Source organism: Lissotriton helveticus, chromosome 2_1 (assembly GCF_964261635.1).
Source record: "Lissotriton helveticus chromosome 2_1, aLisHel1.1, whole genome shotgun sequence".
NCBI classification, from domain to species: Eukaryota; Metazoa; Chordata; class Amphibia; order Caudata; family Salamandridae; genus Lissotriton; species Lissotriton helveticus.
Genome location: NC_136059.1, coordinates 1,819,801,919 through 1,819,827,348, shown reverse-complemented (window position 1 = coordinate 1,819,827,348; position 25,430 = coordinate 1,819,801,919).

Below are 25,430 nucleotides of genomic sequence, written 5' to 3'. Positions count from 1 at the left end.
TTTGCCTCCGCCAGGCCGGCGGTGGCCAACACCAGCCTGGCGGAGGCAAACTGCCCGACATCGTAATGGACCCCATAGATTCTACCTTACAAGATTATGTATGTTACTGGCCCATTTTTTAATAGCTTTTCCAAAAATGGGCAAGTGGAATCGCAATTTGGCAAATTTCCCATGCGCCGGTAAATCAAACCAAGCAACGTTACATTTCATCCTTTTTTGTGATTTTTATAGAAGGATTAGGAAAGATTATTTACGCCCACTGTTCCGAAGAGAGACGCTATTTTCATATAAACTTGCCTTTGAATATTCATGTGGGATAGCAAACCTAAAAATATGTAGAGCAGTGGGGGTTTTTATCCTGGAGACAATTCAAATAAGACGTAGAAATTCCCACTTGGAGGCCCTTTTATATGAAGAAATTGGGCGGCAAAATGATGTATGATGAATCATGGGAATAATGCCGATAATTTGATTAAATGGTTTTAGACTGATATCATGTGAGACAATATTAGTAAATGGGTGGTTATTGCACAATGGCACTTTACATTCTATATGATTATTGATTTCTGGGAGTGTTTTATAAAAAAAAATGAGTTTGGTCACTCTTACTATAGTCCCCTGTATAGTACTGTACAAAAACTAGAAAACTATATATTATGTAAATTGCATGGTTCGATGGCGGTACCTGTAGGTTTTTAATGTAGATCTGTTATTTTAAATGAATTTTATGGATTTTACAATGTGCTCGTGATTTTAGTATGCTTTTATGTTTTTTGTTTTTAAACCGAATTAAGCTCTTTGACTTTGAATTGTGCCATACAAATGCAGTCCTTTTTGTTAATTAGTGTGTTTTGTAATATTCGATGCCCAGTCCCTAAATAGCCCGCCTCTGAATTAAGAAGCATTCAATGAACCTGGTGTTACATTTCAGCTCCCCATAGAATGAGGGGCGCCACCCCACCTAGGGGTCGTGGCACCTTTAGCGGCAGCAAAGGGCCCGAGCAGAGCAGGAATCCCTTCCGGGTCGGGAGGGGGGCTAGCCAGGCAGACCGGATGCGCGTCGCGTTAAGGGATGGATGACCTGGAAGCAAGCAATTACTGGCGGGAGGTTTAAAAGGCAGAGGGGCGGTAGTTACACCCTCTTTGTCCACTTTCCTGCACGAGGGTCGGAGGTCGCGTCGGAGTTATCAGGATCGGAGAAGGAGCGTATGCGTGACCCAAGTGGCAGGTAAGAGGGCCTCACAGTGTGTGTAGTGCGTGGAGTGTAGTGCAGTGTGGTGCGATGCGAGATTGAAGGCGTCTCGGCGCATAGGGTGCGAGTCGCTTGGTGGGGTACGTGTGGCGAGTGCGGATCGTAGTGAATCCGGTGTGCGTAGCGTACGTGAGGTTGAATGGTGTCTGAGCGAGTGGTTCGATTCGGGTCGCGGCATATGCGCCGCCGGGTACTAATCATAGCGGTGCGATTGCGGTGAATGCAGGGGTTGTACGCGTCACATGGCTGCCGGTTGCAAGCCGTAGTTGTGAGGAGTACTTTGGTGTGGCTGTGGAGGCGGAGGTGTACGCGCCAAAGGGTACAGGCCGCAAAGCATGAGTACACCAGGAGGGTACGTGTCGTAGGGCTGCCGGGTGCAAAGTGTGGTGTTTGGAAGGTATACTGGAGGCTGGGGCGTATGCACCAGGTGTACAGGAGAACATTGGGTAGGAGGGCAATAGCTTTACTTTCATTCGATGGCTCTTTTAAATTCGGAAAACATAGCGGTTCATTGTATTGCATATTTGGGGACGTGTAGCACCAAACTAGCGCCATGGCCCAAAACAAACTTCTGATTCCGGTAACGCGTGAACAGATGAAAAGGACAGGGAAGTGTGTGGCGGGCGGTTAGCCGTTGTCAGAGGACGCATTTAGGGTGCGCTGCGATGGGGTGGCGGCACGCGAGGCGCAAGCGTTGGGATATAATTGCATTCGCAAGTGGATGTCAGAGGGGGCAATTCAAGAGTAAGAAGGGAACAACAATGGCGAAACCAACGCAATTGGGTTGGAGCGGAGTATTACGAAGAGTGCACATGGGTGCGTACGCAGGTGATAAGGGGCAGAAGGAGGGAGGACCTCTATAGGCGCAGGAAGGAGAGGGCGCCTTCATGTTCCAGGTCACAGGGGATAAGGGAGTAAAGCGTGGATGTCTAACATTTTTCCATTTTATTAAGTGCAGAATGTCACCTAGACGCGCACAGAAGGGCAAGGAGGCCCAGGCCACAAAGGACGACTATCGGGCGTTGACAGAGCTGTTGGAGGTCACCAAGGAGAAAGGCGTGGACTGGGCGCTAAAGACATTAAAGGAAGGGGCTGGAACGAGCACAAAAGATACAGCACAGAGCAAGCGGGTCCGGCGTACACCGGAGTGGTTTAAAGATGCGCCAACGGGAAAGCGTTACAGAGCGAGTGACTCTCAGGCCACATCCGCAGGTGAGGTAGAGGTGTTGGACACAGCAGGCTTGGGGTCGGACACAATGCAAGCAAGGAATGTTCCATCTCCGGGCCCGACAGGGGGTACTAACATATTGAACAACGTTTCACAGTTGGGGGGGTACCTGTCCCAACCGCGGAGCCCCCCACAACGGAAATTGTCCCGCAAATCACTCCACCAGTGGTCGCACATCCAGGCAGTGGTGTAGCGCAAGTGTGGGTTCAATCAGGGGGTTTTGCACAATCCCCAGGGGTAGTAGCAGCACCGTTGCAGGGGCAGGCACATAGTAATTGCGCAGCAAGTTCAATGGTTCCCGCAATGGCCTATCCGGGGGCGGTGGGACCAGGGGCTATGGGGCAATCCCCAATGGTAGTAGCAGTGATGTCGCAAGGGCAAGCGCTCAGTAATTGCGCAGCAGGCGCAGTGGTTCCCGCGAATGCCTATTCGGGGGCAGTGGGCCAGCGGTTATGGGGCAGACAACATTAGCATACTGCCCTTTAATCTATGGGTCCGCGTCCATGGCATTATCGCCCTCGGCCGGGATCACATGGCACGTGCCTGTGGAGATAAAGGAAAAGATTCTCAAGGGCGAGTTTATAGATGTTTTCGATCTCATAAATGCCGGGGTGGTCCCCGGGAAAACCAGGGTAGGAAAGGAAGGGGAGTATAAGCAGAGGAAGGTATGGGTTGACTGGTCGATCAAGAACTGGATTACGGGGTTTGCAATCTACGCGGCTATCATTGCAGAGAGGTACCCCGCAGTGGCACCCCAAATAATCAGCTACATATCCTTGATTCACAGGGCATCATCCGAATTCCCAGGGACAGGATGGCTCCAATATGACACCAAGTTCAGACAAATGAAGGCAGTGCACCCTGAGATAGCCTGGAACCAGCACAAAATGAATGTATGGCACGCGGTATTCTTTTCAACAGTACCCGCGAATAGGACCAGTCACCCCTCTCCCAGTCAGTCCTTTCGGGGGGACAGGGGGGCGGGAGATAAAAAACTGGCTTGCTGGCAGTTCAACAAGAAAGGGTGCACCCGGGGCACAGCATGTAGGTTCAAGCACTGTTGCTCCTTCTGCGGTGGACCAGCACACCCAGAAAGTAGATGTTTCAAGAAATTGGGGAGGCCAAAGGAGCAGCCCGCTCACACCCCAGCCAATGGACGGCCCCCACAAGCACCCTAGGGGCTTGCCGACGCCCATTCGACTCCACGTGCTGACACACCTCCTTAACAAATACGACAAATTGCAAGATGCCCAGTTTTTACTTAATGGTTTTCTGTTCGGCTTTCGCATCCCATCCTCGGCTACCCCGTCCACAGCTCCCCCGCGCACCAATGCTCAATGCTCCAGAACATGGAAGTGGCGAAGCAAAAAATTGCGAGAGAGGTTACGCTGGGGAGGGTGGCGGCACCCTTCCAACAGTTGCCAAGGCCCGACCTGGTATGCTCACCATTGGGGTGGTTCCTAAAAAAGAGAAAGGGAAATTCCGTTTGATTCACAACTTGTCAAGCCCACCAGGTTTATCAGTCAATGACAAACTTGACCCAGATCTGTGCACAGTGTGCTACACCACCTTTGACACCGCAATCCGGAAGTTACAGGCGTTGGGCGAAGGAGTGTGGATGGCTAAATCAGATATCGAGGCAGCCTTTCGGCTCCTGCCAGTACACCCTGAGGACACCAAGCTTCTGTGTTTCACCTTCATGGGGGAGTATTTCATTGACCTTTGCATGCCAATGGGGTGTTCAATCGCGTGTGCAGTGTTTGAGACTTTCAGCAGGTTCTTGGAGTGGGCAGTGCGGCAATTCCTAACGTCCATAACATCATGTGAAGTGGTGCACTACATAGATGATTTTTTGTTCCTGGGACCACATGGCTCCCTAGCTTGCAGGAAGGCCCTGCTGGGCTTCCAGCATCTGGCAAGAGCTCTGGGTGTGCCGTTGGCCACAGAGAAGACAGAGGGGCCAACTACTCGTTTAACATTCTTAGGCATTGAGATAGACTCTAGAGAGGGTGTATGCAGGCTCCCGCAGGAGAAAGTAACTGCTTTCAAGTCAGCCATTGAGGCCTGTTTGGCGACACAGAAGGTGACGTTGCACTAATTACAAGTCCTGGTGGGCCAGTTGAACTTCGCACTTCGAGTCATACAGATGGGCAGGGCGTTTTCTAAGAGTATAGCAAGGGCAATGTCAGGGCTGGGCGCCAAACTTCATCATACCAGGCTATCAGCGGAAGTGAAGAAAGACTTAACTATCTGGAAAGGCTTCCTCGAAAAATTCAATGGGACAGTGGTGTGGCAACTGCCGAGTCGCCCCAATGCAGAATTCGAATTGTTCACAGATGCAGCGGGCAGTGTGGGTTTTGGGGCCGTGTTGGGGCCCAGGTGGTGCATGCAGCACTGGCCGGAGGAATGGGCGCTGTCAGGTCTCACACGGAATATTACCTTTTTAGAACTGTTCCCAATCATTGTGGCCTTGCATCTGTGGGGGGACATGTTGGCAAACAGACATATTGTATTCTGGTCTGACAGCATGTCAGTAGTGATGGCAATTAACAATCAGAGAGCGAAATGCACCTGGGTTCTGCGGCTCTTGAAGGAGCTAGTGTTACAATGTCTACATGGCAATGTATGTTTTACTGCCAGACACGTGCCGAGAGTAGACAACACGGTCGCTGATGCTTTGTACCGTTTTAAGTTTGCAGAGTTTTGCATCCGATGGCCGCAGGCAGACAGAGAGATGACGGACTTCCCGGCGGGACTATGGAAGCTTGGTGCCCCACAGCCCCTGAGTTGATAACAGCGTCCCTGGCCCCCAAGTCCAAGAGTATGTATGAAAGGTCATGGCAGGCATACCAGGCTTGTTTGAAGGGGGCAGGGATAGTAGAGGGGTTTTCACCATTAGGCGTCTTAGAATTTATAGTTCATCAGAGAGCGAGTGGAAAGTCATCAGCGATGGTGAGGTTGCAACTGTTGGCAATAGCATTCTAAGCCAGGTTAGGGGGGTGTCAGACCCTACAAAAGACCCTAGGGTGAAAAGAGCTATGAAGGGTTGGGAGCGACTGACGCCAGGGGTGAAGGACAGTAGGAGGCCCATAGATGCGAGCAGACTAACGAGTATCATGGAAATACTGCTCAGAATTTGCTTCACGCTTTATAAGACACAGTAATTTAGATTAGCATACTCATTAGCTTTTTTCGGGGCATTTAGGATTTCAGAGTTGCTGCCAGCGTCAAAAACAGACAAAGAGGGGGGTATATGATGTGAGGACTTAATTCTGACCGGGGAATGAATTCAGGTCAGGGTGTGGAGATCAAAAACTGATCCGTTGGGTAGGGGGACTTGGGTCCAGTTAAGTTCAATGGTAGGGGCGATATGTTGCCCGGTAAGCCTGGCAAGGAATTTTCTTTAGATCAGGCCAAAAGGGGGCGACGACAGAGCACTATTGCATGTTGACGGCATTCCCCTCACCAGATTTCAGTTCACTAGGGTATGTAAGCTTGCTCTGGAAGAACTGGGGGCAGACACGACTCATTTCACATCCCATTCATTCCGCATCGGCACAGCCACGACAGCAGCCGCCTTAGGCCTCCCAGAGGCAACTATTAGGAGAGTGGGCAGGTGGAAATTAACGTGCTTTGAGCAGTATGTACGCCCCCAGTTAGCATAAGTACTCAGTCTTTCCGCCCGTTTCTATCGCCTAACGTTGATTGTTTCCATGTTCAATTTGCTCTAGGTGCAACGTCCCAGAGGGCCCAAATATGCTGGTGTGGCCACGCTTTTATGTGCAGGGCAGGGCTTGCCTTCAAGGATTCACGTGAGGAGAGAGTACAGAAGGCAAAGGGAATTGACCACCATTGTGTGGGAATAGGCGGACAACGTTCAGTTGGGGTCCCTAACGATCTGCGAGGCTCCATGGCCAGGGGTATGCCTATTCCTGATCTATTAGTGATCCATTCAGGGGGCAATGATTTGATTCCAGCAGGAAGGAGGGGCGTAAAGGAGGCTCTGTTCTCAGTTCTGGCAGTGTTCAGGAACATGTTGCCCACCACGATATTAATGTGGTCCGAACTCATACCGCTGCAAGTATGGGCGGAGGGAGCCCCTCCGAATCAGATTAATAAGTCAGTGAGGGGGCTGAATCAGTCAGTGGCGGAAATTTTAAAGAGATCCAGCATTCAGACCATCAGGCACAACTTGATACAAACATCAAGGGCAGAGCTGTATGCGGCGGATGGGGTACACTTGTCCAAGGCAGGTAGTGAGTTGTTTATACAGACAGTGGTGGGAGCCATTGCAGAGGTGTCAGACTGTGTAGGGGGGGAGGTCGAGTCCGCCAGTGAGCGCCTCGACCTGTGGCGGGGTCCTGGGCAGGAGAAATGACAGGGACTCTGTTTGTCGGTGGCGACTTGGCCCCAGAACAGGTCTTGTAGTCTATCGGGGCTCCGGGCTGCCGAGAGAGGGGGCTGACCTGCTGGTGGCTCCGGACTCTGGCTCTACCCAGGAAGCCAGTGGTTGTCACAAGTGGTGGCAAATTAATTACCTGCAGCTCGGTTGACCGGGGGGCGGTCAGCCTAAGGAGAGCAGGCTATCTTGGTTGTGGCCTGCTAGTACAGCCCGAAGGTCAAGCAAGATGACTCGTGGAGAGTCAATTGTAAATACAATGGAAATTTATAATCTTGAACAGTTATTTTGAGTGCTGTGGTGTTTTGAAACAAACAATAATAAAGGATGGTCACAAAATAAGTAAAGAGAGGCCAATGGAGTAATTGGGCCGGATCTGTAAGTTAATAAACGTTTACACTGTGAAGACCAAAACTGACTCAGGTGTTTCTATGAAGGGCCGAATGGTGGTGATGGGCAAGTGCACTTGTATGCCATCTATGATTTAAACCTCGACCCTGTTGTTTGTCTCTCGGTTGTGTACAGAGTCAGTGCATTTAAATAGGTAATTTACACAAATGAACGTAATTGAACAGATGACAGCCAGTTGGTGTAGGTGGGCGCAAAGGAAAAGAAACGTAAGCCATATACGTGTAGAGTAAGAATTCCTGCGCTGTACTCCATTTTAGGAGTAACATCTCTCAGCAAATGGGTGCCTATCCAACATACGGCAAGCTCTGCGTAGTATTGCTTTTTTATTTTTTTGCTTAAGACCCCTTTCTAAAAAATCTAGTTTTCTCAAAATAAAGAACAACGTGTTACAAACAGACTGGTGCCTTGGTGACATATCATTTAGTTCGTTTGTGTTCATTTCTACATGATTCTCGCAGAAAATTGCAAAACACCAATTATGTGTGCAGTAAATAATGTAAAACTTGCAATCATCCAACTGGAATATTTGGCGTGGGTTCTTCGTCTCCTTCACAAAGTAGCTAATCAGGCATGCAAGATTAAAAGGCAGTGGAAGAAGCTTCCAAAGTAAAGCTGCCATATGGCACAGAAATATGCGCTTTCAGATAAATTCATTTTTTTAAACCGTGAGCATTTGAGTGACATAACTGCTCTATCGTGAGAAACTTACGAAGCAAGCTGCTGACCCTTTGATAGATGTCCAGGGAGGTGGGAAGTTAGGGGAATTGTGTTGCCTGCCACCTTTTTTTCCATTTCCATCTCTCTGATACAGTCTTGTGCCATTTTCAGTGAACTTCTCAAACTGTGCGGTGATCTGACAGGTTGAATGAAATTCATTTCTCGTTGGCTCAGGAAAACGAAAGAAGATCTTGTAATGTGAGGCAAACCTGTCACACTCAGCAACAATAGAATGTGGTCGATGCCGGCCATCTTAGGTTATGTGATTAGTGCCCAAAAACAAACTTTATTGTGGTATCTTTTCTGTTTCCACTGCCAAACTCTGAGCCCTAAAATGGCCTATGCTTGAATTAACCACTAACAATGTCCTGCTGTTACATTATGTAGCTGTTTCATACACGTCAAGCATTGACAATATATAGCGCTAACGCCTCCGCTTGAGGTACACCGTTCACAAATAGATAGAGTATGTGCACACCCAATTCCATGATCTCAAAAGGGATAGAATGACGTCGTTCAGATTAATCTGTGTTGTCCAATGTAGTCTATCAACTAGCTGGAGAAGGTGACCACCGCGTGTTTGCTTAGAGCATTCTATTGCGCTGCGCTGTGGCTCGCGCTCGCTTTTTTTAAAATAATTATTTGTTTAGCATTTATGTTTATCTGTGTTCTTTGGCCCTGATTTTAATTAGCGTCATTGCTGCGACCCACCCTGGCCCTCACAGCACTATAAAACAAATTCAAACACCGCTACTTAGCGGGTCCGGGCTCCCGGGTTTCTTTAGTCACGTGACCATTTCGTCACGACGACGCCATCTTGGGAAGGCTGGTTCCTTCCTGCTTCCTGGGGGTTAGCGCGCTAGCGCTTGTTCCGCCTACCGCCTACTTAAGGTGAGCTTCCTTGTGGGGTCAGCCTGGAGAAGGTGACCACCGCGTGTTTGCTTAGAGCATTCTATTGCGCTGCGCTGTGGCTCGCGCTCGCTTTTTTTAAAATAATTATTTGTTTAGCATTTATGTTTATCTGTGTTCTTTGGCCCTGATTTTAATTAGCGTCATTGCTGCGACCCACCCTGGCCCTCACAGCACTATAAAACAAATTCAAACACCGCTACTTAGCGGGTCCGGGCTCCCGGGTTTCTTTAGTCACGTGACCATTTCGTCACGACGACGCCATCTTGAGAAGGCTGGTTCCTTCCTGCTTCCTGGGGGTTAGCGCGCTAGCGCTTGTTCCGCCTACCGCCTACTTAAGGTGAGCTTCCTTGTGGGGTCAGCCTGGAGAAGGTGACCACCGCGTGTTTGCTTAGAGCATTCTATTGCGCTGCGCTGTGGCTCGCGCTCGCTTTTTTTAAAATAATTATTTGTTTAGCATTTATGTTTATCTGTGTTCTTTGGCCCTGATTTTAATTAGCGTCATTGCTGCGACCCACCCTGGCCCTCACAGCACTATAAAACAAATTCAAACACCGCTACTTAGCGGGTCCGGGCTCCCGGGTTTCTTTAGTCACGTGACCATTTCGTCACGACGACGCCATCTTGGGAAGGCTGGTTCCTTCCTGCTTCCTGGGGGTTAGCGCGCTAGCGCTTGTTCCGCCTACCGCCTACTTAATGCTCGCTTTTGACGTAGCGGTCTAGCGTAGCGGTCGCGCCTTCGCTACGCCGGAGTCTCGCCAGAGTCCTGCCCGTCTGCGCCCGTCAGCGTCCCGGAGGCGGGCGGAGCGGCGGGTGGGATTCTTCCTACAGGGATGTGTCCCCCGGGGACCCCCGCCTTGCGCTATTCCCCTAGCGAACTTCGTTCATTCTATCCTTATGGCTCTGGCTGCCGCACTGTTTTCCCTGGCCGGTACCATGGGAAATCCCGTTGCCCGGGTTGTGGCTGGCGCCCGACCCGCTCGCTCTTTCTACGGCCGAGCAATAACATCTCCAGTATGGGCTTCGGGTGCATGTTATTGAACACCAGGTCAGCTTGCAAACATGCGCAGGACATCTATGAGCTGCTCGATATAGATAAACCACTATGTCTCATGCTTACTGAGACATGGTGGGGTGACTCTTCTAACCCTGACGTCGCCTTGGCAATCCCGCCTGACTACAATGTCTTTAGAAAGGATAGAGTCAAGGGAAGGGGAGGTGGAGTAGCGCTAGTGGTCCGGAAAGGAACCCCCTGTGAGATCCTGCCAGCTACTGACATCCGAGGCTCGGAGACCCTAGCCTTCTCTATCACTCTTTCGCCCCACCAATCCTTTAAGGCATTGCTCGTATATAGGCCACCTGGTACTCCCGGCACCTTCTTTGAAGATCTGGATACGGTGCTGGTGGAGTTGGCCCTGAAAGCCGAACATTTCATCGTGGCTGGCGATTTTAACTTCCGGATGGATGATTCTTCCGATCCGGCTGCCGCCAAACTCTCGGAGGCGCTGACCCCGCTTGGGCTCATCCCCTACTTTCAGGAGCCTACGCATGAGAAGGGGCATACCCTTGACCAGGTCTTCTCGTCTGTTCCTCTCGAGGGTATAGAGATCACTCCTGTCCTATGGTCCGACCATTTTCTTGCCAAATTTGTGATCAAGGGCATAGTTAAATCAGTGCCTATCCAGGCACATCAACAGGGTCGTGTCCATAGGGCTTTCCATCGAGTAACCCCGGAGATGCTGGCCCAGGCAGCTGAGGCCCACCCCTGCCTTCTTTCAGGTGATCTAGACAGGGATCTGCAGACCATGCAAGACTGGTTAGTGGACAGGCTAAACGATCTTGCCCCGGAAGTAACATCTCGCCCGACACCGAAACGGGTCTCTGCGCCTTGGTTTACCGCTGCACTGTCGGCTACGCGGCAGCAGTGCAAGGTAGCCGAAAGAGCCTGGCGGGCACAATATGATACTGTTGCCAAGTTGACATACCAAACGGTGGTTAAGGCTTATCACCGGGACATCCGCCTGGAGAAAAAAGCTTATCTAGCCAGGAGAATTGATGCTGCCTCCAACTCCTGCAAGGAGATTTTCTCCATTGTGAGAGAATTCACCTCACCTTGGTCTAACACCTCGGACCAAAAACCATCTGGTACCTGGGCCACGGACCTTGCTGACTTCTTCACGAGCAAGATCCAACGCATCCAGGAGTCATTCCTGGTACCAGCGTCTGCGGGCCAGACCGAGCCCGACATCACCACACTGCCACAGGCCGGGCCAGGGGTGACGTTGAGTGTGTTTCCTCCAATCTCTGCTCTGGACTCCCTGGCTCTCATGGGCAATTTAAAATCGGGTTCTCCCCTTGACCCTTGTCCTGCTAAATTTCTAGCGAAAGTCGCGGAGGTGATCAACCCGCTGGCTAATCCACTCTTAAATCTTTCGCTGAGGCTTGGTGTGGTCCCGCGAACCTGGAAGCAGGCGATGGTGATCCCCTTGCTCAAAAAACCTGGTCTAGACCCGAAGGCCCCTGTTAATTATAGGCCTATCTCTCTGCTGCCGGCCCTCACGAAGATTCTGGAAAAGCACGTCCATGGCGTGCTCTCCAACTTTCTTGAATCTAATGAGATCCTGCATGCCACCCAATCGGGCTTTCGTCCCCATTTCAGTACTGAGACAGCGCTCCTGGAGGTCTCGGAAACCATTAAAGGGGTTCTGGACTCTGGGGGCAAAGTCATGCTGGTGATGTTAGACCTGTCGGCGGCGTTCGACACCGTTCCACATGATGGTCTTCTCGCTAGACTTTTCGAGATAGGCTTACGTGGGACGGTGTTCGACTGGTTTTCTTCTTTCCTAGCCGGCCGCCGGCAATCGATCTGGGCCCCGCCTGATTCCGCCGTGATGCCGCCTTTGGGAGTCGGGGTCCCTCAGGGCTCTATTTTGAGCCCGACCCTCTTTAACATCATTATGACCCCTTTGGCGGCGTTGGTGGAGTCGCACGGTGCCCAGATCGTATCCTATGCGGACGACACCCAGCTCCTCTTCTCTTGTAAGAGAGGAGGCGACTTTGATGGGGAGAGTATTCGGGATTGCCTTGGGGCTGTTTTTCATTGGTTCCATCTAAACAGCCTTAAGTGCAATTCCGACAAGTCCGAAGTACTTTTCTTTGGGTGCGACACAGAGCCAGATTGGCAGACCTGGTGGCCACTGGATATGTTCCCTCCGTCCTGCTCCTCTCAGGTTGCTAAGAATCTGGGGGTGAAGATGGATAACAGGCTTACCTTGAAATCCCAGATCCTGGGGGTGTCGGGCATTTGCTTTGGCATCCTCAGGATGCTGCGGAGGTTCCTCCCTCTGTTATCCGTGGAACATAGGACGCTGACAGTTCAGGCTCTGATTGGGTCCAGGTTGGATTATTCCAACGTCCTTTACCTGGGCCTTCCAGAGTACTTGCTGCAGCGGCTCCAAGTGGCACAGAACGCCGCTGCCAGGGCAATCTTTGGCCTTGGTAGGCGCTCTAGGGCCTCGGGCCTGCTGGCAACTTTACATTGGCTTCCTATCCGCAAGAGGATCGCCTTTAAGGCGCTGACCTTGGCCTACAAGGCTCTTCACAAGGAGGGAGCCAAGTACCTCCAAAAGAGGCTGGTCTTTTATCATCCGACCAGGTCTCTGAGGTCGGAAGCCCTGTACCTTGCTGTTGTTCCCCGGGTAAAGAAAGCGCGCCTCGGAGGCCGCTCTTTTGGACTGTTGGCATCTCAGTTGTGGAATTCCTTACCACTGGCCCTGCGGGGAGCCACCAGTCTATTGGCTTTTAGGAAAAGCCTTAAAACTTGGCTGTTCATTCAGTAGCCGGTCTTCTGTGAATCTTTGGCCCACTCTTCTGTTAGTCTTTTTATCTGGTGTTATGTTAGTATGTTGCAGTTTTGTCTCCTTCTCCAATAAAGCGCCGGGACACTCTTTTTGAGTAGCCGCGCGCTATAGAAATAAATAATTAACATAACATAACATAACTCACCAGAGGCCTTCCTAAAGTGGAGATGCACTAGAGACTGACATTTATAAAGTTGATCTAGAACAAGAACATTTACACAAATGTCTACCTTCATATTACCTTCTTGATTTTTCTCAAATTGGAAAGACCCTGTAAAATCTTTCCATATAAGTAATAATTCGATTTCGTATTGGTGGTTTCTTTTGTGCCAAGTAGGGGCCACCTTTAGGTTCCAAAGAGTGACCGTGGAGAGTTTGCAGATGCTATAGAAAGGTCTTATGTAAGAGATGTTTTGTAAACACGACAATATATATTTTCATTCAGGAGCAGAGAATGTTTTGTTGCCACTGTAGTCCTGTGTGCGGATTGTTGCAACCTTTTGCGATATGCACGCCCAGGGTTCTACCCCTAAAATGATTCTGAATGCATCGCAGAAGTTTCACTGTGCCCTCTGCTCTTGATAACGACTTTAAGATGAGTCTGTAGTACCTTGCATAATTTCATGTACTTTTGGAGAAATCTCCATGGGTGAGAAATATAAGTAGGAATAGGCTAGTCCACACGTAGTGTCAAATGCAGATTAACATTAATTGGAAAACGTTTAGCAGAAATGGGGTTTTGTAGGGCGTGAAGCTGGCCGCTATAAATCATATAGCTATTTTTTCAATTTTATTTTATTCCATTTTTGTTAACTTAGGTTTTAAGACAGGGAAGAATATTATTTAATTATGTGCGCCACGTGAAGACCACTTCAACTCCGCGTAGGTAGCATCTTTGAATAGAAATGAGAGGAACATTGCATATTTCTTATGGCCACAAACTTGCAATACCAATATCATGCATACCACCGACAATGAACTGTAGAACAGTATTGCTTAACATGAGCACTACCTAGTCATCGGCTTTCTAATGACCACAGCAGGTTATTTATTTATCATCTGGCAATTGAGATCATTTACTCCTGCCTTTTAAAATAGACCACACGTGTTAATGTAGACGAGCGTGTCCCGTTAGCACCTAAAATATTCTGAGGCTGACCTCCATGGGGAAGCTCAAATCTCCAGTTAACTTCTTTAAGTCTTCATTTATTTATAAGCACGGCTACTGGAATTATGCTGCAGGGGAGGGTCGAATTATGCCGCAGGTTTGAGTAAATTATGCAACAAGAAAAGGCCTTTTATGCGGCATTATGCTGCACATTTTGTGATAGTCATTTTTAAGCTGGTTAACACTGTCTGGGCATTAGGTGTACCTTAGCAGAACCAGTTTAACACCCAAATATAGCAATACGCTGCATAAAGGCGACCAGTTAACCTTTACAACGGGCCTTCCACTGTGCTGCAACATGTGTTGTTGCATCTTTGCTATCTTTTGAACCGTTTGAGTTAGAAGCATTTTTTTATTTATTCATATCTTCAGATTATGTGGCAGATGATAGATTGTGCTGCAAATGCAGAAAATCTACAATTATGTGAAAATCGCCAAATCCACACAACCGCATAATTTCAGTGACTTTGTTTATAATGCCCTCTTGAAAACGCTTTTTATTTAACTGGCTGCCATATAATGCTTTTTGGACTACGCCTTTACTACATTACCCAAACTTACATTTAATCAAGTGTGTGGGGGTACCTTTCTAACTCTGATCCATTCTACTACAATGCATTCCCCCCAAAATCTCAACGTCACCCAGTCAACAGGTTGCCCAATGGAATGCTTACCATTGACCATGAATATCAATTTCAGGGCAAACCTACATATTTAAGAGGAATCCATGTATGCAATTTAAAAGGTTCCCTAGTTTACTTTTGATTAAGAATGTAGAATGTGTATCTTACAATTTAGGGCAAATAATGTAAACAAGCATTTTTCATGCAATAGGTCTCGCTTTTGTCTTCATTAGCAGAGCCGTGTCCTTGTTGCATTAAGCTGTTCGCAATTGACAAGGTTACTCGGCTGTAAGAGCCAGGACCCCACTGCAATTGAGAAGGTCATTCAGTATTAAGAACAAGGGGCCATATTATCAAGAAAGGGCGATACATTATTGTCTCTTTTATCGTCAGGAAACTGCCGCTAAAGCGGCGATAATGGGCTTGATAATATGCCCTTGTGAATTCCCATAGAAGCCCAGGTTCTGGTGTTAACCTGGGCTTCTATGGGAATTCACAAGGGCATATTATCAAGCCCATTATCGCCGCTTTAGCGGCAGTTTCCTGCCGATAAAAGCGGCGATAATGAATCGCCCTTTCTTGATATTATGGCCCCAGGACCCTACTGTAATTGACAAAGCATATTGCCGAAACACAAAATCGGTTTATCCATTGAGGACCTCAGAAGGATCTACTCATCAGCGTTACCTTTCTGGAACACTAAAGGATTTCAATCCATTCGCCCGCAGTACATGATTGGAGGCAGCATCGTCTTATCCGATTCCACCGTAAAAGAAATGAACCTTTATCACTTGTTTTAATTTCACTTGGCTGTTATCAGGACACCACACAGTCCTGATGAAGACCCCTGTGATGTTTCTCCAATAACTCCTGGGTCGAAACGTCGACTCTCAATGATATCACGTCCAGAGACACTACACCCTTGAAATCATTGCGAAAGATAACACAAGGTTTAGTTTGAACCATATATGTAACAATTGGACCGCCAGTTCCAGTAATTTTGTGTTATTTTTGATTTGTGTACCAGTTACTTGTTATATTTATATATATGTTGCACAACTACATTATATTTGTTGTGTTACTTCACCTTTATTTTTGTCCTTTGAAAACACTACACAACAGCCTTAAATTCCATTAAGCAACCAATGGATATATAAAGTATAAAATATATTCAGTGTGTTTTGTTTTTGGTGTGTCCTGACTGATCTGCGTTATTTATTCAGTTTTGAGCTTTGACCATTTATAATGCTCTCCTGAAAATGCTGTCTGTTTTACTGGCAGCCATAAAATGCTTTTTGGCCTACACTTTTACTACACTACCAGTCTCACATTTAACCAAGCATGTGGGGGTACCTTTCTAGCTCAGACCCACTCTGCTACAATGCTTTCCCTCCAAAATATCAACGTCACTCAGTCAACATGTTGCCCAATGGAATTCTTACCGATGATCATGAATATCAATTTCAGGGCAACAATATGTAATTTAAGAGGAACCCATGTATGCAATTTAAAAAGGAAATACTGGTTCCCTAGTCTTCATTTGATTAGAGTGTAGAATGTGTGTCTTACAATGGAGGTCAGATAATGTAAACAAGCATTCGGGCTTGCATTATTTATATGTACACTGTAGGAGAGTGGGGTCTGCATCCTATGGTCACCCCAGATATTTGCTTTTTGCTTCACTGGTTTACGATTTTCCCTGGCTGTGGGCCTGCTAATCAGAGCCACAGCCTAGCTGTTCTCTCTCCAAATTGACATCCATGTACTTTAGGTGCATTTACCAATTGGTACTGGGCCACCTTATCAGTCCCTGTACCCAGGGCATAGGTGTGCCCAGGGCCTACCAGGGGCTGAATCATGTATTATGCCACCCCTGGCTGGCCATCTAAATCTGACACAACTGGCTGCATGACAGCTGGGGCAAGGTGGTGTAAACACCCTTTGCTGTAGATATAGTATACCTATATCTAACCCTAAAATGGACACATATATTCCCATCAGTCACTCCTATGGAAGGCCTTATCAATCCTGAAGGCAGAGTGCTTGGAATTATGTGAGATGGTGCTCTGGCATGAGCTGAGCCCGTTTGCAGCTTGCGGAACCAAGTCCTAATAGCTGTTCCATGATAACGCTATACCATATACTCTTAAGTGCATTATCAACCTCGCGGTTAAATGCTAACTCTGGTATAACATTATCAAAACATGTCGAGTAAGGTGTCATACGATTTGGAATACTACCCCCTCGCCAATTCTGGCGACGGGGGTAGCATTCCACCCTTCTAAAGGGACACGACATGTATGTAACTGTGAACCCCGGTTAAAGTTAACTCGAGCCTCAGCATCACAAAATGGATGCTGCCACCACAGACACAAGTCTGACCTCCTGCTGCTGGGAGTCCTTCCAGCGAGGATGGCCTGGACAAAGGGTTTCCTGCCTTGGGAGGTGCTAGCACCACCCCAGACAGGATTTTGTGTATTGAGGTAGGGAGGCCTGAAAGGAATGAGACATGCCTGGGGCACACAAGGTGCCCTGTGCATACACCGGTTCAAACCAGTTGCTGGGGCATCCCAGCCCCAGCTCTGGCGGGAAACCGGACAAAGGATAGGGGGTGTAACCACCCCCCTTCCTGGTCCCACCCAGGGGAGGGACCTAGTCAGTAGTGCAGCCCCCTTTAGGAGAATAAAGGTAGGAGCTGGTCCCATTCCAAATTAGATTATCCTGAACTATTCAACAAGAATAAACTCTGGCCTTCGACGTTCTGCTGCACAGAAGACTGAAGAATCTCCCTTGTGGACAAGGAGTGTCCACCCTGCAACTGCAGGCACTATCAAGCGTCCAGCGGCTTCACTTTGTCGTCTTCCCTCGAGGATCCAGACTTCAGAGCCCGACGAGACCTGGATTCCCAGACCTCTCCGACCTCAACCTGCATCTACAGCAAAGCTGAGATCCGTGGGTGTGACGAGACACGTGGGACCGGCCATCTTGGAAGAAACTGCACTTCGCTTCCAGCACAACTCCCGAGGTAAACTCGACCAAGTGCTTTGGGGACTGAGAAGCCCCAACCCCGAGCAGCCCCTGCACCGAAGATCAGCCCTCCAGCATCCATGAGATCTGCGTGGGGCCCTTCTGCTTTGTTGCTGCTTGACGCGTTGTCTAATCACTTGCCGGCTGGCTAGTGGCCTCCTAGACGACGAACCTTTGAATCTTCACTGCTGGTCTGGTTGCTCCAGACTGGCCCTTGCTCCCTTCCAAAAGAGGGGCACCCCGGACTCTTCTAGTCCGCACCAGACGTCTTTTCCCTTCACCGCGTGCGTTGCCTTTGCCAAGGCCTGTTGAGTCCAATCCCGGATCCGTCACCGCCGACAGCGAGAGCCTGCATGGGACAGCTCTTGCCTCCATCCTGGTTGTCGAAGACGCCTCCTGGTCCACGTGGCTGCAGAGTCAAGCGTCCACTCTTCACCTGATCGCGACAACGACATCTGGTTCCTTCCCGGTTCCACTCCAGTCACTGGCTAGTGACTGTGAACATTGTCCCCTCTGCTTTCAGGTCTCCTTCTTCAACAATCCACCCTTGGATTGCACCGGACATCTTCCTCCTGGTCGCCTGCAGCAACTTTTCTTTCAGGCTCCATTGACTTCAACGCGAGAACCCGACGCACTTTGACACTTATGCACCCGCAGCCCGTGGGTGAGGTAACAAGAGCATTTCGGTGCTCAAGGGTAGTTTAACTGTCCTAGTGTCCCGTTCCACAGTTGTTTTAGTCCTACCTAGTCAGGATTGTCCGTACTCACCTTTAACTTGAACTGTACTGTCCATAGACGTTGTTACGCATCTCGCGTGTGAGTTCACACTCTGCACACGCGTTCCGTGGGCCTCCTATTACTTACCTGAAGTTAGTATAGCGTGGTCCCATCGATCCTACAGCCTCTGGACAGCTCCATTCCTTTTATCGACTATCACATTCCACTTACTTAGTATATGGTTTGTCGTGCCCCTAGGGCACCATTGTAATTAAGTGCAACTTAACGTATTTTTCAGAAGAGATTGTCATGTGCTTAGCCCTCTGACCTCATAAAGAGTTCAGAGGTGTTGTTATTAATAAATATACTGTTTATTTTCATAACAACCTGTGTGGTGTCCTTTCATCTGGTATTCAAGGGGTTATATTGTGGTAAATCAGCTGGCTTCACATGCCAAAAGAGTTTAGCCTAACACTGCTTTGTCCATGCTACCATTAGGATAGCTGGTCTATAAGGTTGACTTACAACCAATCACCATAAGGGTTGTTTGGACTGATACAAGGTGATCACTAGAATTAGTGAGCATCATATATCAGGCCAACTTCTCACATTGGTGGCAGCGGTGGGATTTGAGCTTGGTGTTGTTTTTACCACGTATAATCTTGAAATATCATTTGAAAGATCACATAAGGTACCTAGGTACATATAACAAGCTTAGAAATACTCTGAGTTCTACTGAACCAGCTGTTGTAGTAGAAAGGGCCTAGCACACCCTGACTACAACTCTTAGCAAGGGATCAGTAGGAAAACCCATAGTGTAGGTAAGTGCACCACTTACACCTCACTAGAAAGCATGTCTACCCATGGAGAGTCTTCAGAGACTCCCCTAGTGGTTAGTGACCCTCCACGGGTTCGTTCCAGATATCCAGCTCTCAGTTTCCAAGAGATGAGACAATTGTGTACCTCCAGGAAATTGAAACAGGGTTCTAACCCTACCACTCCCTTTCTGTTAGGTCTCTTAGAGACATATGATGCTAGAAAGGCTTCTAACACAGATGGGAGCATGCCAGCCTTAGAAGGTACCCTCAGTGATCCAGATCTCCCTGAAACAGAGAATGTAGAGGAGGAGGAGGAGGAAGAAGGGGACACCTCTGGGGATGAGGCAGACTAAGGTCCTGGGGTAGTCAGCAGACTAACCAGGGCCAACTTAGACCTACATAGGGAAGGATCTGGGGGACCCCCAGTACTGACCCTGAGCAGGCCTAACTATGGAGTTAGAAGAGATAGGTCTCATTCTAGGGACTCCATTAGATCTGTGCACTCTCGTGCCTCTCATGCATCTGCTCAGAGGAGGATGACTTCCCCTCAGAGGAGAGAGCATGAGGCAAAGATGAAGGAAGCTAATCTGAGGATCCGGAGGGAAGAACTTGCCCTGGCCAAAGAGAAGCTTGCCTTTGCTAGGGAGCAACAGTTGAGTGGGGTAGTCCCCACTGGTGGCAGCACTATCCCTAGGGATAGAGACAGGAGTTTTTATAATAGACACCGGAGTAAAATAGTGCCCTCCTATAAGACAGGAGATGATATCCACAAGTGGATAACTGCTTTGGAGAGAGCCTGCAAAGTACAGCAGGTACCCCAGAGTCAGTGGGCAGCTATATTGTGGATCCCCTTTGAAGGTAAAGGTAGAGACAAGCTCCTCACTGTTAGAGATGAGGATGCAAATGATTACCAAGTCTTGAAAACTGCTCTGATTGATGGGTTTGGCTTAACCACTGAACAGTATAGGTTGATGTTCAGGGATACCCAGAAAACTCAGGCTCAAGATTGGACTGACTTTGTTGATTGTGCCACTAAGGCTCTGGAGGGCTGGTTACTGGGAAGTAAAGTTACTGATTACACAGGATTGTATAATCTAATTATGAGAGAGCAAATCTTAAATAATTGTCAGAACCAGTTGTTGCATCAGCACTTGATTGACTCAGATCTGACCTCTCCCCAAGAATTGGGAAAGAAGGCAGACAGATGGGTCAGGACAAGGGTCAAGCAGCAGAACCAGAACCAGGGTGGTGGCCAGAAGAAAGCAGACCAGAAGGGTAATGAGAATAAGCAAAATGACCAGAAGTCTTCAACAGGGCCCCAACAACCTAAGGAGGGTGGGTCCCAAACTTCCCAAAAGAAGAAGAATGATGGTCCTAAGAAACCATGGTGCCAATACTGTAAAAGTAAGACTCACTGGTTTAGTGAGTGCACCAAGAAAGTCCAAACTCCTACCACTACTGTCCCTAAGACACCTGCACCCCATAGTACAGTTAGTAGTGGTAGTGTACCTCCCAAGGCTATAGTTGGGTTAACCCTGGTACTGAGGTGGGTTCTGACTTAGAATTCCTACTCAGGCAGTTCTTGTTTGTACTGGGGACATGGATATGACCCCTACTGTAAGTCCTAGTACTCTGGGCAAATACAGACAAACGCCTTTAATTAACGAAAAATGGCTCAGGCCTACAGGGACACATGTGCCAGTGTCACCATGGTGACACCAACATTTGTGGACCCTGACCAGATCATGCTAGGTTCAGACAACCTAGTGACCAATGCTAGCAATGTCACTACCAATCACAGTATGGCAGTTGTTAATTTCTCCTGGGGAGGGGTAACTGACCTCAAAAGGGTTGTAGTTAGTTCAGACCTCCCAGTAGATTGTCTTTTGGGCAATGATTTGGAATCCTCACTGTGGTCAGATGTGGAGTACAGGACTCATGTAGAAATGCTAGGTCTCTCCTCACATGTCCTTGCTGTGACTAGGTCACAGGTCAAGAAATGCCCAGCTGAACAAGTGCTGGATCCTGGAAGAATGGACCAGACACTACCCAAGAGAAGGAATGGAAGGGTTAAGGCAGAGCCTTCCCCCTTGCCTCAGGTTGAGGATCAGCCCTCTCAGGATGCTGACCCAGAGACCCCAGAAGGAACTGTCCTAGAAGAGCTTGAGCCTGATCAGGTTGAGTTTCTTGGGACAGGGGGACCTTCCAGGTCAGACTTGAGGCAGGCCCAATTAGATTGTTCCTCTCTTGAACCCCTCAGACAGCAGGCTGCTGCTGAGGCTGCAGGGAATGCTACAGGTACCCATAAGGTATATTGGGAAGATGGACTCCTATACTCTGAGGCAAGAGACCCCAAGCCTGGTGCAACCAGGAGGCTGGTCATCCCCTTGTTTCTTAGAGGTTTCCTTCTCACCTTAGCCCATGAGATTCCCCTTGCAGGTCACTTAGGCCAGAACAAGACTTGGGACAGGCTTGCCCCACACTTTCACTGGCCTCATATGTCTGAAGACACTGAAGAGTTTTGTCGCTCATGCATCACCTGCCAAGCCAGTGGCAAATCAGGTGGCACAACAAAGGCCCCCCTAATACCACTACCTGTGGTGGGGGTACCCTTTGAAAGAGTGGGGATTGACATTGTTGGACCAATGGACCCCCCAACAGCATCTGGGCACAGATTTATACTGGTGGTAGTGGATCATGCCACCAGGTATCCAGAAGCTATTCCCCTTAGGACCACTACAGCTCCTGTTGTGGCCAGGGCCCTACTTGGAGTTTTCTCCAGAGTGGGGTTTCCTAAGGAGGTTGTCTCTGACAGAGGTGCAAACTTCATGTCAGGATACTTGACTGCTATGTGGAAGGAGTGTGGTGTCAATTATAAATTCACCACACCCTATCACCCACAATGCAATGGGCTTGTTGAGAGATTCAACAAGACCCTCAAAGGGATGATAAAAGGATTACCTGAAAAGCTCAGGCGAAGATGGGATATCCTTTTACCCTGCCTCCTGTTTGCTTACAGAGAGGTCCCACAGAAGGGGGTTGGTTACAGCCCTTTTGAGCTTCTGTTTGGGCATCCTGTAAGAGGACCCCTATGTCTTGTGAAGGAAGGATGGGAGTTACCTCTCAAAAAGCCTAAGCTTGACATAGTGGACTATGTACTTGGTCTCTGCTCCAGGATGGCAGAGTACATGGAGAAGGCATCTAAAAACCTTGAGGCCAGCCAATAACTTCAAAAAGCTTGGCATGACCAAAAGGCTGTCCTAACTGTGTACCATGCAGGACAGAAGGTGTGGGTGTTGGAGCCAGTGGCCCCAGCAGCTCTCCAAGACAAATGGTCTGGACCCCATACCATCATTGAGCACAAGGGAGAGGTCACCTACTTGGTGGACATGGGAACTCCCAGGAGCCCCCACAGGGTGCTTCACGTGAATAGGCTCAAAGCATTTGTCAACAGGGAGGACATGGGCTTGCTCATGGCCACAGATGAGGGGCAGGAGGAAGAGAGTGACCCTCTCCCAGACCTGCTCACTCAGAACCCTGATGATGGGTCAGTAGATGGTGTAGTCTTTTCTGACAGCCTCTCTGCCCATCAACAAGAGGATTGTAAACAGGTTCTTCAAGCCTTCAGGCAAATGTTTTCACTGACCCCTAGTCAGACAAACTGGTGCACCCATGAGGTGGACACTGGTGACAGTCTGCCTGTCAAGAGTAAAATCTACAGGCAACCTGACCACGTCAGGGACTGCATAAAGAAAGAAGTCCAAAAGATGTTGGAATTGGGAGTCATTGAACCCTCAGAGAGCCCTTGGGCTAGTCCTGTAGTTCTAGTGCCTAAACCTCACACCCAGGATGGTAAGAGAGAGATGAGGTTTTGTGTAGACTACAGGGTTCTCAATGCTGTCACTAAGACAGATGCCCATCCAATACATAGGGCAGATGAACTGATAGACAAGTTGGCTTCTGCAACTTTCTTAAGTACATTTGACCTAACAGCTGGTTATTGGCAGATTAGGTTAGCTGAGGATGCCAAGGCCAAAACAGCATTTTCTACCCCAGGAGGTCATTACCAATTTGTGGTGATGCCCTTTGGTTTGAAAAATGCACCTGCCACTTTTCAAAGGTTGGTGAACCACGTTCTCACTGGGTTGGATGACTTCTGTGCAGCATATCTAGATGATATTGCTGTCTTTAGCTCCACCTGGCAGGATCACCTGATCCCCCTGAGGAAAGATTTGGAGGCCCTGCAAAAGGCAGGCCTCACTATCAAGGCTACTAAGTGCCAGATAGGGCAGAGTCAGGTTGTGTACCTGGGCCACCTTGTGGGTGGAGGCCAGGTTCAACCATTGGAGAGCAAGATACAGGCCATAAAGGACTGGGCTCCTCCAACCACCCAGACACAGGTCAGAGATTTCTTGGGCCTGTCTGGTTACTATAGGAAGTTTGTCAAAAATTATGGGTCCATTGTGACACCACTTAATGACTTGACAAGCAAGAAAATGCCAAAGAAAGTTCAGTGGACAGTTAGCTGTCAGAAGGCATTTGATGACCTAAAGCAAGCCATGTGTACTGCACCTATTCTCAAGAGTCCTGACTACTCCAAAACCTTCATTGTCCAAACAGATGCATCTGAGTTGGGTGTGGGAGCTGTTCTTTCTCAACTGAATATTGATGGTGATGACCAGCCCATTGCTTTTATAAGCAGAAGGCTGACCCTAGAGAGAAACGTTGGTCAGCTATTGAGAGGGAGGCCTTTGCTGTGGTTTGGGCCCTGAAGAAGTTGAGACCATACTTGTTTAGAACTCACTTCAAGATTCAGACAGACCATAAGCCCCTCTTATGGCTAAATCAGATGAAGGGTGAAAACCCCAAACTTCTTAGGTGGTCCATTTCCCTACAGGGGATGGACTTTACAGTGGAGCACAGACCAGGGACTGACCATGGCAATGCAGATGGTCTCTCCAGGTATTTCCACTTAGATCAGGAAGACTCGCCTGGTCAAGGTTAGTTTAATGTCCCTAAGTTTGGGGGGGGGGTTATGTAGGAGAGTGGGGTCTGCAATCCTATGGTCACCCCAGAGTTTTGCTTTTTGCTTCACTGGTTTACGACTTTCCCTGGCTGTGGGCCTGCTAATCAGACCCACAGCCTAGCTGTCTCTCTCTAAATTGACATCCATGTACTTTAGGTGCATTTACCAATTGGTACTGTGCCACCTTATCAGTCCCTGTACCCAGGGCATAGGTGTACCCAGGGCCTACCAGGGGCTGAAGCATGTATTATGCCACCCCTGGCTGGCCATCTAAATCTGACACAACTGGCTGCATGACAGCTGGGGCAAAGTGGTGTAAACACCCTTTGCTGTAGATATAGTATACCTATATCTAACCCTAAAATGGACACATATATTCCTATCAGTCACTCCTATGGAAGGCCTTATCAATCCTGAAGGCAGAGTGCTTGGAATTATGTGAGATGGTGCTCTGGCATGAGCTGATTCCGTTTGCAGCTTGCGGAACCAAGTCCTAATAGCTGTTCCATGATAACGCTATACCATATACTCTTAAGTGCATTATCAACCTCGCGGTTAAATGCTAACTCTGGTATAACATTATCAAAACATGTCGAGTAAGGTGTCATACGATTTGGAAATCTACCCCCTCGCCAATTCTGGCAACGGGGGTAGCATTCCACCCTTCTAAAGGGACACGACATGTATGTAACTGTGAACCCCGGTTAAAGTTAACTCGAGCCTCAGCATCACAAAATGGATGCTGCCACCACAGAAACAAGTCTGACCTTCTGCTGCTGGAAGTCCTTCCAGCGAGGATGGCCTGGACAAAGGGTTTCCTGCCTTGGGAGGTGCTAGCACCACCCCAGACAGGATTTTGTGTATTGAGGTAGGGAGGTCTGAAAGGAATGAGACATGCCTGGGGCACACAAGGTGCCCTGTGCATACACCGGTTCAAACCAGTTGCTGGGGCATCCCAGCCCCAGCTCTGGCGGGAAAACGGACAAAGGATAGGGGGTGTAACCACCCCCCTTCCTGGTCCCACCCAGTGGAGGGACCTAGTCAGTAGTGCAGCCCCCTTTAGGAGAATAAAGGTAGGAGCTGGTCCCATTCCAAATTAGATTATCCTGAACTATTCAACAAGAAGAAACTCTGGCCTTCGACGTTCTGCTCCACAGAAGACTGAAGAATCTCCCTTGTGGACAAGGAGTGTCCACCCTGCAACTGCAGGCACCATCAAGCGTCCAGTGGCTTCACTTTGTCGTCTTCCCTCGAGGATCCAGACTTCAGAGCCCG